A 16,577-nucleotide genomic window follows, 5' to 3' on the forward strand; every position below is an offset into this window, starting at 1 on the left:
TAGTTTCGTATGAGTGTTCTGATCTCTGCAGCACAATCAAAAAGCTATTTAACAGATAAAAAATAAATCTGTAGACGAACCATGAGAGACTATGTACTCTGAGAAACTGAGGGTTCTAGAGGGGAGGGGGGTAGGGGGATGGGTTAGCCCGGTGATGGGTATTAAAGAGGGCACGTTCTGCGTGGAGCACTGGGTGTTACATGCAAACACTGAATCATGGAACACTACATCAAAAACTAATGATGTAATGTATGGTGACTAACAAAACATAATAAAATATAATTTAAAATAAATCTGGTTCATTAACCATTTTATTTTTGTCTCTCTGTCTTTACTAATTAGTACTTGCCAGTTTTTAAGAAAGTATTATTCCTAAAATTATCAAACAATTCTTTCAGCCCTGGCATTACTGATTAAATGCCTCTAAATGTCAAGAATACCCCACAATTCATTTCAAGACTATCTACACTCACTCTCCAGGTAATCTCATCAAGTCCCATGGCTCTAAACAGCATCTCTACTCTGATCAACTATCAAATTTATATTTGCCCCAATCCTGAGATTTATATATCAAACTTCCTGCTCAATATCTCAACCAGAAACATTTAATAGAAAACTCAAAGTCAGTACATCCAAACCAAATTCTTAATTTCCGCACTCCTGAAACCTGCCTCTCCCAGTGTTCCAAATTTCAGTAAATGGCACCCAACGTTGAGGCCATCATTGCAGTCAACCTTGACTACTCTTTTACTCAGACCCCACAGCCAATCCAAGTTATCGTCCCCCCACCTTTAAAAATGTATCCCAAATCCATCTCCCTGATAACACCCTAAGTTCAACTTACAATCATCTCTTGCCTCAAATATCACAGTGGCCTAACTGGTCACTCTGGTTGCATCATTCTTGCCTTTTGAAGTGTATATACTAGATCAAGTCACTTCCCTGTTCAAACCTCCCAACAGGTTCCCATCAAGTCTAGAATAAGATCTACACAGTTAGTCAAGTCTTCTAAGTCCCTAAGTTATATAGCCCCTGGCTACCTCTTCTACCGGTTTCCTATCATTCATCCCCACCTTGTTTACTCTGTTCTAACCCTTTCTTATTTCTTAAACACAGCAAGCATACTACTGCCTCAGGGCTTATACTCACGCCCCGGACAGCTGCAAGGCGTGCTTTGTGTCATTCAGGTCTTTACTCAAATACCACAGCCTCAAAGAACTTCCCTAATCACTGAACATCCCCTTACTTTACATTTCCTTTACACCTATAGTGGAAATGCTATGACATTATATCCATTTATTAATATCTTACAAGAAGTGAGCACCAATGATTTTTCAAGATTTTATTTATTTGACAGAGAGACAGCGAGAGAGGGAACACAAGCAGGGGGAGTGGGAGAGGGAGAAGCAGGCTCTCCGCCAAGCAGGGAGCCCGATGTGGGGCTCGATCCCAGAACCCCAGGATCATGACCTGAGCCGAAGGCAGATGCTCAACGACTGAGCCACCCAGGCGCCCCTACCAATGATTTTTTTTTAAGTAATCTCTACACCCAACGTGGGACTTGAACTCCAGACCCCGAGATCAAGAGTTGCATGCTCCAATGACTGAGGCAGCCAGGTAGGTGCCCCTGAAAGCAATGACTTCTGCTTTTTTCACTGCTGGACTACCCTCTGGTCTTAGAACAATACCTGGTATAACATAAGTATATAGTTAATATTTACTGAATGAAAGACTATATATATATATTCCTTCTGTTGGAAGGCACAGGAGACAGAATGCTCGTTTTAGTTTTTATCTGACTCTGAACAGAGGACTTAATCTACTGATATCCCAAAGGACTAACCGTCCAGTAGACTGCCTGGATTAAACACAGGCACATAATAAAGAGCCTCAAGAGGAAGAGATTTCTGTCCTAGAACTGACTTGCTCTGGCATAAAATAATCCTATCCCAAGACATTCTTTCAACACCTTGCTTGAACCACATGAAATGTGATGGCAGCACATTACTGCAGTACTAAAACATCTTGATCTGGAAGAGTAAAATGAAAATGCCCAAGGACCTTATTTTGTTCATTCATCACTGTATCCTAAAGTCTAGCACATAATAAACAATAAAGTAAGGTGGTATAGTGAAAGCAATGGGTTCTGCTATGGAAGAATACACTGGGCTCCTAAAAATCAAGGAAGTGCTCATCAGCTTTAAAGAGAACTGTCCCGGGGCACCTGGGTGGCTCAGTCTTCAGTCTGTTAAGCGTCTGCTTTCAGCTCAGGTCATGATCTCAGGGTCCTGGGATTAAGCCCCACTTCGGGCTCCCTGCTCAGCAGGGAGTCTGCTTCTCCCTCTCCCTCCATCATGCGTGTACGCATGCTCTCTTTTCCCTCAAATAAATAAAATCTTTAATAAATAGAGAACTGTCCTAACTAAACCCAATTCAGTTCAAAGACTTAAGGTTCTCCGCCCCAAAAACTTCACACTGAAAGATATATATTCCTGTTCACTTTGGAGACAAGTCCTTGATTTGGTAAGAAGCAGCAGCCAAACATAAAAGCCTAGTCTCGGGGCACCTGGATCAGTTGATAGGGCATGGGACTCTTGATCTTGGAGTTGTAAATTCTAGTCCCATGTTGGGTCTATGCAGAGATTACTTAAACATAAAATCTTAAAAAAAAAAAAAAAAAAAAAAAGCCTAGTCTGAAGTTAAGTGGGAGAACACAAAAGAATTCATAGGTAAGGAATGTAACATAAATTGAGAATTAGAAAAAATATATATACATGTAGCAAAGTCGTTTATACATACTTTCAAAAATGTATTTTGTGTATTCTTACCTCCTACGGGCATCGTATACAAGGGAGGTCATTTGCTTTCCTAAAAATGTTTTCTCTTTTCAGGAAATAAATAAGAGAAACCAATAATCTGTATTACATACGTACTTGCTACATGACATACATGGTGCTAAGCACTTTTCACATATTATCTGGTACAATCTTTCAACAGCCCTATGCTGTAAGTATTATCGTCATTTTACAGTCAAGAAAACCAAAGACCGTTAAGTATTTTGCTAAAGATTATACAGTAAGTAGCAAAACTGGGACCTGAGCCTAGTCAATCTGATTTCTGACTCCATGATCTTAATCACTATTTAGGATTCTCAACAAATTGAGGGGAAATATACAAATGTGAAGGTTGGGAGATTTGTTCATTATTAAGAAAAGCAATTATACAATGTCTTTATTTGTCTGGATGCATATTATAATAATCAATGCCACATTAACTAAGATGTTGAAGGAGTGGACTATGTTCTAGTAAAAGTTTTTTGAGTAACTAAAACAAACAATTATTTTCTTGATTTTAATCTTCGTTAGAAATTACCTTTAACAATAACAGCATAGTACTATTTTGTCTAAGAGTGCATGGAACACAGTTCCACCTTTGTTCTGTTGATGATCTCTTAAGTACAAAACCCAACCTTACACAATATTGGAAGACACAGGAAATCATAGGAAAACAGGCAGAAAGTACAGATCCAAACTGCAGTCCCCTAAACTCATTCTGCTGTCATTTTCATTTTCATACCTTTGCAGATGATCTTCCCCTACCGAGAACGCCCCTCTAAGCCTTCCTGAGTACCTCACATTTATCCTTTAACACCTGGCTCTTCCCTCCTTGCAGGAAGCTATCCTTAACCTTTTCTTTCTCTCCACAGATTTAATAAATTTTTCCCTTCTCTACCTGGGAGAAATGTACTATGCTGTATATCATAATGTTTGTTAACATGACGTTCCTCTTAGTAGATTCACTATTTTTTTTTAATATTTTATTTATTTGAGAGAGAGAGAGCACACGAGAGGGGGGAGGGTCAGAGGGAGAAGCAGACTCCCTGCTCGGCAGGGAGCCCAACGTGGGACTCGATCCCGGGACTCCAGGATCATGACCTGAGCCACCCAGGTGCCCAAAGATTTACTACTTTCTGAGGCAGGGAAGAAAAAAAAAAAAATCTCTTCTCCCAACACCTAAGTACAGAAATGGAAATGCGATAAGCATTGGAAAAATGTTAGTTGGTTGAATGAGAGATGAACAGAAAGAATACTTGTTTTTATTTTTTTAAAAGTAGGCTCCAGTCCCAGTACGGAGATCAAGACATGAGATGAAATCAAGAGTTGGATGTTCAGCCGAATGAGCCACCCAGGTGCCGCAGAAAGAATACTTGTTAAACAGAATTAAGGGGTGCCTGGGTGGCTCAGTCGGTTAAGCGGCTGCCTTCAGCTCAGGTCGTGATCCTCAGGTCCTGGGATCGAGCCCCGCATCAGGCTTCCTGCTCCGCGGAGAGCCTGCTTCTCCCTCTCCCTCTGCCTACTTGTGCTCTCTCTCTGTCAAATAAATAAAATCTTTAAAATAAATAAATTAAAAAAATAGAATTAAACTTTGACTTTACCTACATTTATATAACATTTTTTCTTTACACACACATACACAAAATTAACTTAAATCTCTCCTTGTAGTTGCAAGGTGATTACTCTTTCTTCTTTGATATGCTTCTGCATCTAAATTTTAACTTCCGGGCGCCTGGGTGGCTCAGTTGGTTAAGCGACTGCCTTTGGCTCAAGTCATGATCCTGGAGTCCCGGGATCGAGTCCCGCATCGGGCTCCCTGCTCAGCGGGGAGTCTGCTTCTCCCTCTGACCCTCTTCCCTCTCGTGCTCTTTCTCTCTCATTCTCTCTCAAATAAATAAAATCTTTAATAAAAAAAAATAAATAAATAAATTTTAACTTCCTAACATGTTATCACTTCACTTGATGTAATCTATACGTGTGATTTAGATCCTCCAATCTTCTTTGAAGACCTTTATACTACATATATTATTGTTTACCCAGGAGTTATTATACATGATTGATTCACTCCCCCATTTCCTCAAATGTCAGAGATAGCAGTTTCTTCTTTCAAAGACAATCTTTTAAATTCTCTCCATTCAGCCCTATTAGGCTTCTTATATTAAACATTTAAATTCTGGTGCTTTCATTTTCAGCAGTGCTGAATTTAAAAAATCATATCATAAGGAATAACTCCTCCCTATTCTAAATAATGTCCCTTATATCAAGAAGCCAACAATACAGCTACTTTCTTAACCTGACACTGTCCACCTGGGGTCTTAGGACAAATAAGACGGAATGAGAAGAGTGATTTGGTATCAAGTGTGGAAAAGATAAAATGTAAAACAAGTCAAAGATTCATGATTTATTTACTGTGGGACTGTAACATAAACTATAACAAAAGATAAGTTAACCAAAGTTTCACTAGCGATAGAACTTACATTCATAATTATAACCGTCAGCCTTTTATAGAAGCCTAAATTCTACTTTACTGGCAATCACTTCAAATCTGTACATTCTGATACATCTTTGTAACGACAGGAATATTTACTTTCTTTTTCTACAATATTTCCATACTAGTCATGATTACCCTGTTCTGTACCATGGTTCGTATATAACAACTGAAGCAACGGTATGGACTTTCAAATGACCACAATTAAAATTTCAAAATTCAAAACAATGTTATTTCATACTGTTCAAGCTGATTTTAGACCACTTTCAGCTCCTGTTCAACATCACCAGTATTATCTGATTTCTTAGTAGTAATTAGATCCAGTTAGAAAATCAAGAACAAGAAGAACTCAAAAATGTTTTTAGCATCTTGTTACTAGTACTTAAAAAAAACAGACTATAATAAGAGACACATTATTTCTCACTTGTACATTAGAAAAAAGCTGATAAGCTTTTCTGGCAAACACAGGAACTGTTTGCATTTTTCAATGCAAACATCTAAAAAGCAGTGAGGTGAATTCTTTTTTTTTTTTTTTAAGCTTTCATTTATTTGACAGAGAGAGCGAGCGAGACAGGGAACACAAGCAGGGGGAGTGGGAGAGGGAGAAGCAGGCTTCCTGCTGAGCAGGGAGCCTGATGGGGGGGGCTCGGGGCTGGATCCCAGGACCCAGGGATCATGACCTGAGCCGAAGGCAGACGCTTAACAACTGAGCCACCCAGGCGCCCCAGTGAGGTGAATTCTACTCCGTTCATTTCTTACAGTTTGCAGGGGGAAGGAATCCCTACTGACAGGTAAAATAGATTAGAAGTAGTTCAATTCCACTTATCATCAGATACTTTTATTTAAAAAGTTACATAGACCTAACTATGGAGAAATAATTCCCCATTAAAGTGTCAAAAGAATGCATACACTGAAGTATTTATGAATGAAATTATGTAATATCTGAAAAGATTTGCTTCAAAATAAGCAAAGCAGAGCAGGGGAGGCGGCAGAGAGGCCAGTAGATGGGGATATATACAGTGTGATGACTGGGTGGTGGTAACTGCTGAAGCTGGATGTTGAGTACATAAGAACTCACTACACTATTCTCTTCGTTTCTGTTATGTTTGAAATTTCCCACATTTAAAAAATGAACAAAATAAAATGGAAAAAGTATACAATCCTGTCGTCAACTTGCATATGTCTGAGAGCAAACGACTAAAAACTATGAAAAGCAAAACCAACTAATGCTAAAATAAATTTTATAGATTCTTCAAATATACAAAAGTTAGATGTTCAATGAAGGCAATACAACTCTTGAAATAACAAGGTTATTAAATTTCTGTCATCACTTAAATCTGTAATTTATTATGTTGTGTCAACATCACACTGCCATTAACCACCCCCAATGAGGCAGTCACTAAAATACTGATTTCATGAAATGGAAGATTGACAGTTACCATTAACTAAGAAAACAAATCATAAGTTTGAAAAGCTAACCTCTCCATACAAAATATAAACAAAAAATTACAATTTAAAGAAAAAAATAATTTTAAAAAAGTAGCAAAATAACTCAAAACAAAAATTACTTTCATTTCCCTCTTTTACAGCAACCAGGTTTAAAGACACTTCATGCTTCCAGAAAGGCTGACACAAAGTAGACCTCACAGCAGACATCAGTAAGACTGTATGTTACCTTTAAACGACTCAGACCAACACACATAACTCAAATAGAAATATGAAATTTTTAACTAGAGATGCATCACCTACAGATATGGTAAAACTTCTCCACTGTGTATAGGCAGATCATTTTGGCAGGACTGAATGTGGCCACTTCTTTATTTCTAAGTCCTGGAAGAAGACAGGATAAAACCTCAAGTGGTACTGCTAATGCCATAAAGACACAATGCCTAGCAAGATATATAGGAATAAAGTTATGCTCCACATTTTAGAACACAACTCAAAAATATGACATGAAAATTGCTTTCATTACCTGATCCTTAAAGATCCTGAATAATTTTTTGTAATTATTACAAGCTTTGTTTTTATTTTTATTTTATTTATTTATTTGACAGAGAGATACACAGCGAGAGAGGGAACACAAGCAGGGGGAGTGGGAGAGGGAGAAGCAGGCTTCCTGCGGAGCAGGGAGCCCGATGCGGGGCTCGATTCCAGGACCCCGGGACCATGACCTGAGCCGAAGGCAGACGCCTAACGACTGAGCCACCCAGGCGCCCCTTGTACAAGCATTATTTTTTAAATAATGAAGTATCTCATACATCCAAGACTATATAAATATGTATCTATATGCACGACACACATGTGTATGTTATTTTAAAAACCCACAAATTTACTACCCAAGGTAAAAATTAGAGAAAATGTTAAACTTTTCACAAATTTCCAAGACATTCTTACAGAGAAGAGACAATCACACCATTTTTCTTCAGATCTTTCCGTTATCTTACCGAATACTGTAATCTGTGCTAGCCAAACACCTTCCTGAATTTCTTGTTCTTTTAAAAATGCAGTGATTATTTTAAATTTCCAGTACTAGATTCATGGGTAGTCTGTCAAATAGCTACTGCATTTTACCTCAGAAGAGTTTCCTGGATGCATGCACACCCAAAAAAATTACATTAAGACCTCTGTTACAAACTCACCACAGAAATACATTGAAAACAAGATAAGAAATGCAACCAAAGTGTGCCTCCTTTTCAAAAACACCAGATGACACCAAAACACGTATCACAGCTACAAGTTGCATAGGGAGTGGGAAGACTTTATAGCTTCCCGAGAATTATTAACGGCAAAAACTCCGCAATTAAGTCACGAAACCTCGACTTCCAGGAACATTCTTCCCTCCTCTTTGCCCTTTTGAAAACCTCCACCACCACAGAATCCTTAGCTTCTACTGGATTAGAATCTCTCCAGGGACAGAGGCCATATATTACTCAGCTTTGTGTCTCCCGCATAGAACTGAGTCGATGATGTTTGTTATACATAACATAAACTCCAGTAAATGAGCCTCAGGAGCTTCAGTCCCAGTACAAAACTGGAAAGAGAAGTTTAAGAATAGAAAGGAAAAGAATAAAGCTATAAATATTTGAGCAATATATTTTCTTACCACCTAATTCAGAATCGTGTACTAACACTGCAAAAAGGAATTTGTAAAGAATAAAGAATAAGGGCGCCTGGGTGGCTCAGTTGGTTAAGCAACTGCCTTCGGCTCAGGTCACGGAGCCCGGAGTCCTGGGACTGAGTCTCACATCGGGCTCCCCTGCTTCTCCTTCTGACCCTCTCCCCGCTCATGCTGTCTGTCTCTCTCTCTCTCTCTCTCAAATAAGTAAAAATCTTAAAAAAAAAATAAAATAAAAGAATAAAAGACATGACCTTAAAGTTCTCCTTACTATTCCGCACACTCAAAAACTGTCACAGAATCTTTCACCTGAAACTCATACCAACATCTTCATCTCCAAACAAAGCTCTATGTATTTTAAAAGGCTTTCAAATGAGACCTAAATATAAAAAGGTTCTACTTTCATCACAATTTAAGTTCCTGGAATTGTATGCATAATTTGTGTGATTGTGCTTACGCTCACTTAACAGTGAGGGTCTTTCATCAGATTCTTAGAAGGATAAGTGACCCAAAAGAACTTTAAGAACTACTAATCTAGCATATCAAAAACTCTATTTTCCAGAGATAATACAGTTAAGCTGCCTTAGTTCGAGCATTTTTCCCTCATATCCACTGACGGGATCCTTAATGCAAAATTAGTCTTTAAAGAACTTCAGCTGAGCCAAAAAGTTCCACTACCCACAGGAATGGATAGCAACAATTCGCAGGTCCTCAAAAGTTTATTCATAAATGCCCAAGGAAAAGGCGTAAGGCACCCTGTATCGCAAACTTGCCACGCTCTCAGACCGGTAAACAGGCTTGTACCCTTCCACGTAAAAACGTCTGGGGTATGTAAATTCCCTCCACGCTGAACAGACCTTTCAGGGAAGTTTTAGTTTCAATCCCAACACGGACTCGTCCTCCTTGCTGGGCTTAATAACCTGCCACTGTCAGGGCAAGTCCCCTCGGAGGCACCCAGCTTGTTTCAACGGGGTCACCTTGATTATTCTCACCCCAAGGCAGGGGCCACTTACTGAGTAATTATTCAATACGCTGCTGAACGAATGAAAGAAGACCCTCCCTCCCACAGACCTAAAGGCAGGCGGTCAGCTGCTCCAGCTCAAGCTCCGGCCGTGGAAGACTCCCCGCCCTCAAGTGCTCGAGCTCAGGGTCAGAAAGGCCGCGGTTCCTCCGCCAGCGAGAAGGAAGCTGGCTGCGGATGCCCACCCCCGACAGGCCAACCTATGAGCCGGGCAGGTGTGTGGCACAGCTGACCGCCGGCGGCGCCGACCCAGCCCGCCGCGTGCGCCCCTCTCGTTCTGGAGGCCCCGCCTGGTGGCACGAGGGCTCCCGGGGTGCCCGAGGCGTGCGGGGAACGGACTGCCGACGGGCGCTCACGACCCTTGAGGCAGCGTCTCAACTTGGTCACCAGCCGAAAGTGTGTGGCCTTGGAAAAAGGGTCTCTTTACGGCGCACTCCCTGCTCTACAAACGGGAGGAAACAGCCGCTCGACCGTCTGCACACGGAGGGCTGGGACCGCACAGCCGGCGCTGGAGGCTGCAGCCCCCGTAAGCGCTACCGCCGACTCAGGCCTTCCCCACGGCCTCGCGGGCACTGCTCGCTTGCGGACGCCCCGGGGGTCGCACTGTCACGGAACTCCCCCCGAGCCCCCGGCCGCGGCCTCGCGCGGCGCCGCTCCGCCGTGTGCGACAGCGCCATGACGCCCCTTGCCCCCCGCAGGAAGGCGCTCCCGGTTTCTACAACACACGCGCGTGTCAGCCGGAAGGGAACATCCCCCGTTCTCTTCCAGAAACGAGGGAACCCGTGAGGGGAACTCGGCGCGCTTGGGCCGATCCGCGCCAACTCCTCCGGAACACTTCCCTGCCTCGCGCGCGCACGCACGCACAGCCGCCCCACACCCGCAGACCCTCTGCCTCGCAGACCAGAGCCACGGCCTTCCGTGTCCCAGCGCCCCAGCAACACCCGCCCGACGGACGGCCCGAGGCGGGCCGCGCACCCCCGGAGCCCACCGCCCGGGCCGCTCTGCCCAGGCCCCGCGGGGACGCTCCCGCCGCGCCTCCGCGACGCGCCGACCAACCTGTCAGGGGCCCGGGCGGCTCCGCCTCCGCCCGCCGACTTTCGCGCCCCCTCCCCCCGCGCCGGGAGCCCGCCCGCCCGGCGGGGACACCCCTCACCCCCCCCCCCCCGCCGGGAGGGACTTCCCGGTCCCCGCTCAGGATCCCCTCGCCTCCCTCCCCTCCCCCACCCCTGCCGCCGCTCCGCGGAGGTCCAGGTCCGGGAGGTGACAGTGGCCCCCGGGCCGCCCAGGCTCGCCCCGCTCACGGGGCGCTTAGGCCCGAAGCCTCCGCGGGCGGTTCTGCTCACCGTGTCAGAGGCCGCGGCCGAGCGAGAGGAGAGGGCAGGGAAGCGGGGAAGGGGGGCGGCCGCCAGCAGGCTCCTCCGCGTCCCCGGGTCGGCGGCGGATCCCTGCCGCTTGTCAGGAGGCGGCCCGCGGGAGCGCGGACTGGCGGAAATGCGAGCGAAGAGAAGGGAAAGGCGTGGGGCTGAGCAAGGGCCGCCGAGGGGAGGCGGTCCCGCAACCGAGCCGGGGATCGTCTCCCCCTCCGCAAAGCGAACCCAAGATGGCGGCGGGAGCGGCGGCGGCAGAGCGGCGGCGGCGGCGGCGGCGGCTGCTCGGGAGGGAGGGCGGGCGCGAGCGAAGGGCGCCTGGCGCCCCCCCACCCCCCACCAGTCCCTCCCCGCGGCCTCCCCCCGCCGCCCCCCCGCCCCCGACCCGGACGGCGGAGCGCGCACGCCCGCCCGCACGCGCCGGACGGTCTCCGGGCTCGCCGCTCGCTCTGGCCCCGACCCCCGCCTTCGGCCGCCTGGCGCACCCGCCGGCCCGTCGGCGCTCGCGCGCGCGGCCCCCCGCTCCCCCTCGGCCCCTGTCAGGACGGTCGGGCGCGGGCCCTCACGCGTACCTTCGGCGGCGCGAGCCCCAGCCTCCTCCTCCTCCACCGCCTCTTCTTTCCTCCCCCCCTCCCCGCCCCCACGGCCACCAACCGCCGCCACGGCCGCCGCCGCCGCCGCCGCCGCCGCCCCCCCACATGCCCTCCGCCCCTCGCGCGTGCGCCTCCCACAATCCCCCCCGCCGGACCGTTCCATTCCCGCGGCCGCAGGAGCGGGAGGGGGGAGGGCCGGCGCCGCGGCGGGGCTGTCGTGAGGGCTGGAGCCACGCGCGGGGCGGGCAGAGGCCCGGGCCGCCTCACCTCCCCGGCCGCCGCGCCGCGCCGCCGAGGCCGCCCTCCGCGCTCCGCCGCCGGGCCGCGGTGGGCGCCTCGAGGGCGGCCTGGCTCCCCTCCGCCGGCCGGCGTTTGGAGGCCGCGGCGGCTGCGCGGTGAGCAGCTTCCTGCCGAACGGCCCGAGCTCGCCTGTCTTCTGCGGGAAGCGCGGAGAGCGGCCGGCTGTCGGCGGTGCGTGCTGCTCGCGGCCCTGGAAGCCCCGCCGCGCCGGTCGCCGGGGAAGGAGCGGCGCCGGGGCTGCGCCCTCGAGGGAAGGGTGCAGGATCCGAGCCCCCGCGAGGTAGGGGGTGGGGCCCCGGGACCGGCGGCCGCCCTGGGGGCTTCCCTCTGGGCTCCGTGTGGCGGACTTGGACCCGCCGGGGAACCCGCGCGCTGGTCGCCTTTCTTCCTTCGTGTTGTAGAGCGCAGCCTGGGCTGCTTGGGTTTCTCGCCGCTGTGTCCCGCACGATGCGTGTGAGCACTTTGACGCGGTGCCCTTGGCTGCGTGATACATCCTCACCCTCACCAGGCAGCTTGAAGGCAGAGGGTAGAGAAACCACGTATTTCTAGTTCAGTGCTGGGCTCGGTCTGCCCGTTCTTGCGTGTCCTTCAGAAAGTTGTTTTTCTTCGTTACTTATCAAAAAAACAAAACAAAACAAAACAAAAAACCCGAAAAAGTGGACGTAAAAATTAGTTGAGTCCAAATCGGCCTTCAGTGTTGGTGAGATACTACACGCCAAGCAGAGAGTGTTCCCGTTCACGGACCTGGTGCAGGTCAGGTTTGTGGGTGCAGTTGGTAGTGTGTGTCCTGTTCTCCGACCGGTTCACAAAACCGTGCGAACCGAGACCTGGCAGCTTTCTGCAGCTCCTGATGCTGCTTTCTCAACGTTTGGCCCCAACACCTACTTTTTCTTGATGAGGGAATTCAGGAGAACTATGAACTGTCGGAACCCGGAGTCTGCCTAATCCAGTTTTTAGTTTCATCCAAAGGGTAAGCCAGAATACATTCCCAGAGGGATCTCCTTGGGTTCCCTTTCCTTCACTCCTGTGGACTTGTAGGGATCCAGGAAACAGTTTGAAAATCACTCTGCTAGATTGAGCTCAAAACCCTATTCAAGCTCTAAAGTTCAAGTAGACATACCCCCTTTTCCACATTTCAATGTATGGATCAGGTTTTGTTTGTTTGCTTTGTATTTTTTAAGGTAAAGAGGAAGTCAGCTTTAATGACCTCACTATATGTTTGCTTGTCCTAACCATGTATTAAGTCTCAGCTCTTTTATGGAGCCCATCTAGGTTTACTTTGATCTTTCTTTCATTGTGTCGTACGTGCAAATGTGTTACCCTACCAACATTTTTAATTTGATGGCAGGGACTAGGTCTAACACTTCTCGTGTATTCTTTTATAACTCTGGTGCGATGTAAGTAGTGGAAATGTTAAAAGAATGTTAGATACTTAAAATCCGAGAAGGGAAAGAGAAACATTTGTGGAATGCCATATCGGTAGAGCGTGTGTTCCTGCTTTAATAACGCTTTGAGGTATATCATCAGCCTGAGGCTCAGAGAAGTCCAGTAACTTTATCTTGAGATTTCACTTTGCCTGGGGCGCCTGGGTGGCTCAGTCCGTTAAGCGTCTGACTTCTGCTCAGGTCATGATCTCAGGGTCCTGGGATTGAGCCCTGCTCAGGAGGGAGTCTGCTTGTCCCTCTGCCCCTCCCCCACTCATGCTTGTGCTCTCTCACAAATAAAATCTTTAACTGTGCCTGTCCTGAAAATCTTTTTCACGATACCACATTGTTTTCGTAGTAAAAATTTGTCATCACCAACATAAGTATATATGCTACGAAGAAAAGACAATGGATTCCACTGCACCCGTATACAGAGAAGGGTGCTTACTTATGGTTTCTGCCTTCATCTTGCTTTCATGAATTGTCACTTAAGTATAGACAAGATAGTACCCTGTTCTTTTGTATAAGCTCCAGTGTCTCCTAAACTATATTAAGTACTCAGTAAAATGACCTTATTGAATGAATGACACCTGAATTACTTGAACCAAGGAAGGTATGGAAGGCAGAATAATGGTCCCCCAAAGATGCCCATGGCCCAGTCCCTGGATCCTGTGCATATGTTACATGGCAAGAGGGAATTAAGGACGCAGATGGAATTAGGTTTGCTAATCAGCTAACCTTAAAAGAGGGAGATTATCCTGGATTATGTGGTAGGCCCACTGTAAGTCCAAGAGTTGTGAAAAGATGGAAGAGGGAGCAGAAAAGTCAATGTCTGAGTGCTGCCGTATGACAAAGGCTTGACCAGCTGTTGCAGGCGCTGAAGATGAAAGAGCAGCCTCTAAAAACTGCAAAAGTCAAAAAACCAGGTTCTCTACTGGAGCATCCAGCAGAACACAACTGTACATATACCCTTTGATTTTGGACTTCTAAACCACAGAACTCTGAGGTGACAAACTTGTGTTGTTTTATGCTACTAAGTTTGTGGTAATTTGTCACAGCAGCTAGAAATTAATGCAGAAAGGGGAGCCAAGTCATGATTAAGCTCCAGAATACCTGCCTTGGATTGTGGTTTTGTGCTTTAATTCAAGAATTTGTTTTGTTTGGGGCGCCTGGGTGGCTCAGTCGCTAAAGCGGCTGCCTTCCGCTCAGGTCAGGATCCCAGGATCCTGGGATCGAACCCCGCCCGCACCCGCATCGGGCTCCCTGCTCAGCGGGAAGCCTGCTTCCCCTCTCACACTCCCTTTGCTTGTGTTCCCTTTCTCTCTGTCCCTCTCTCTCTCAAATAAATAAAATCTTTTTAAAAATTTTTAAAAAATAAAAATTAAAGAAGAGTTTGTTTTGTTTTTAAGATTTATTTGAGAGAGCACGAGCAGGCGGAAGGGTGGAGGGGAATGAGCAGAGGGAGAGGGACAAGCAGACTCCGCGCTGAGCATGGAGCCAGACATGGGGCTTGATCCCAGGACCCTGAGTTCATGACCTGAGCCAAAATGAAGAGTCGACGCTTAACCGACTGTGCCACCCAGGCACCTCTGTGCTTTGATCCATAAAATGAGGGTATGGTTCAACCGAAAGTTTGCCCCAAGTAAAGTGATCTGCACTCAACCAAGCTGCCTAGATTTCCAGTATTTCCCTGCTGCTCTGCTTCTGGCATCAGTCCCCAAGCTGTAAATGGACAGCTGGGTTCTCTGGTCCTACTGTACAGCAGCAGTCTTAGCTAACTAAGCTGTCTTCAGACTTGGCTACTAGAATAGAAGCAATTAAACATTTATTTCATGGTGCTTCCTTGCTGGGGTGTTGTCTAAATGCAGGATAGATAAGCAGGAAAACCTTTTCACTACAAACTTCAAAATAAGGTTTCAAATGTTAAAAATTTTTAAAGATAAAAGTCAACTAGAATGTCATCATGATTGACTTTACATCTGACAAGTTGTGGCTAAATGCTATGTAAGCATAATAGTCTAAATAATTTTCTTTTAAGAAGGGAAGAACTCTGAAATTTTGGAGGTGGGGGGACCAAGATTTTAAACTATTTCTTCAGGTGAGGGATTGCTTATTAGTAAAGTTATCAATGGACACTCCAGACTGCATGGGTGCAAAGCCTAGGTGTGAAAAGTAAGGTAGAACCTTAGTGGTAGTAACACATTGTAGACTTAAATACTACAGTTACCTCCATTTAGAAATGAGGAAACAGCCACACAAAGTTTAAGTAACTTGCTCAAGGTCACGCAGCTATGAAGTAGGAGAGCCAGGTTTCAAATTTCAACACTTAGATTATACAGTCCATGGTTTTAACCATTCTGCCATACTTGCCACTCTGTTTTCCCTGTTTGTAAATTGGAGATACTACCTACATCCTAGGGTTGTTGTAAAAGTAAAATGAGCTAATTCACATAGAGCACTTAGAGCAGTCCCTGACTTACAGAAAGTGTTAGTACTACGTTAGCTATTGCTGTCGTTGGAGCCCTGCATTATTTTCCAACGTGCCTGAGTCCCTGGAAGAAAGGAAACATCAGTGCGGATGCTCCTTACTTCTGCCTTGACCAGCACAGTCCTTTTTTCTCTTTTCTCTTAGTGCTGTCATTGCTCTTTGCTCGGTAAAAGTTCAGTTGCCAGGGGAGGGAAATGTCTGGAAAATGCACTAGAGTGCCCTTGTTTTACAACTAGGAAGCTTGGGCGCAGAGAGAAGGAAAAAAAGACTTCTACGAGCTTAAAACAGTGTTGTTTTTTCCTGTAGAAAATGTTATGTGAAACGTACTCATCTGAGAATGCAAAGGGCTTATTAAACAGTCTTGAGGTAGATTTAGATGGGGTGTTGGGGTAAGGACCCACTACTTTTAATTGCTTCTCTTCAATCTCTTAACAGTTTGATGCAGCAAGGTTTTCTATCCACAGAAGTATAATTCATGCAGAAAATTATGTGTTAGCTTTAAAGGATTTCACTAAGGGTTTGTTGATTTAATTTTGTAAAATTTACTCTTTGCCTAGGTAATATAGCAAAGGGGTTTAGATTCCAAAAGTACAAAAGATACCACCCTCCCTTTTCCTGCCCCCATGGGAACCCATGCCTTCTCCCTGAAAGCAACCAGTATTAACAATTTTTGTATATCCTTCAAAATATGGACCTTTTTACAAATTGTATATATATTTTCCCCCTTCTACATAAGTGATAGCTAACTGTATACATTGTTCTGTGCTTTTAATCCCCTACTTAATACATATTGGAGATTTTTCTTCATTAGTATGCAGAGAGCTCCTAGGGTTGTTTTGTTTCTAAACAGCTGCATGATGTTGCATTGTATGGATATGCTGTTTATCCGCTGGTGACAGATATTTCGGTTCTTTCCATTTTAAGATTAGAAACAGTGTTGTAGTCGA

The 16,577-nt window shown here is 45.9% G+C and overlaps 2 protein-coding genes across 6 annotated transcripts in view; one reads left to right on the forward strand and one right to left on the reverse strand.

Moving 5' to 3' along the window:
* The window catches only part of ASH1L (ASH1 like histone lysine methyltransferase), a 196,500-nt gene extending 185,055 nt beyond the window's left edge, over positions 1-11,445 (reverse strand). For 2 of the 4 annotated variants that reach the window (XM_088016902.1, XM_088016901.1), the window contains exon 1: positions 11,398-11,445. The gene's annotated coding sequence lies outside the window, so the exon portion shown is untranslated. Of the gene's footprint in view, positions 1-10,801; positions 11,048-11,397 lie in introns of those variants that run through there. The other 2 variants (XM_028090032.2, XM_088016904.1) reach the window with 1 other exon arrangement.
* Positions 11,446-11,841: 396 nt separating this feature from the next.
* The window catches only part of DAP3 (death associated protein 3), a 32,742-nt gene continuing 28,006 nt past the window's right edge, over positions 11,842-16,577 (forward strand). For both annotated transcript variants that reach the window (XM_028090087.2, XM_028090088.2), the window contains exon 1: positions 11,842-11,998. The gene's annotated coding sequence lies outside the window, so the exon portion shown is untranslated. The remainder of the gene's footprint in view (positions 11,999-16,577) is intronic.

The sequence above is a fragment of the Eumetopias jubatus genome, unplaced genomic scaffold, assembly GCF_037043125.1.
Source record: "Eumetopias jubatus isolate StellerSeaLion01/CBP00866 unplaced genomic scaffold, mEumJub1_p1.0 scaffold_12, whole genome shotgun sequence".
Classification (NCBI taxonomy): Eukaryota; Metazoa; Chordata; class Mammalia; order Carnivora; family Otariidae; genus Eumetopias; species Eumetopias jubatus.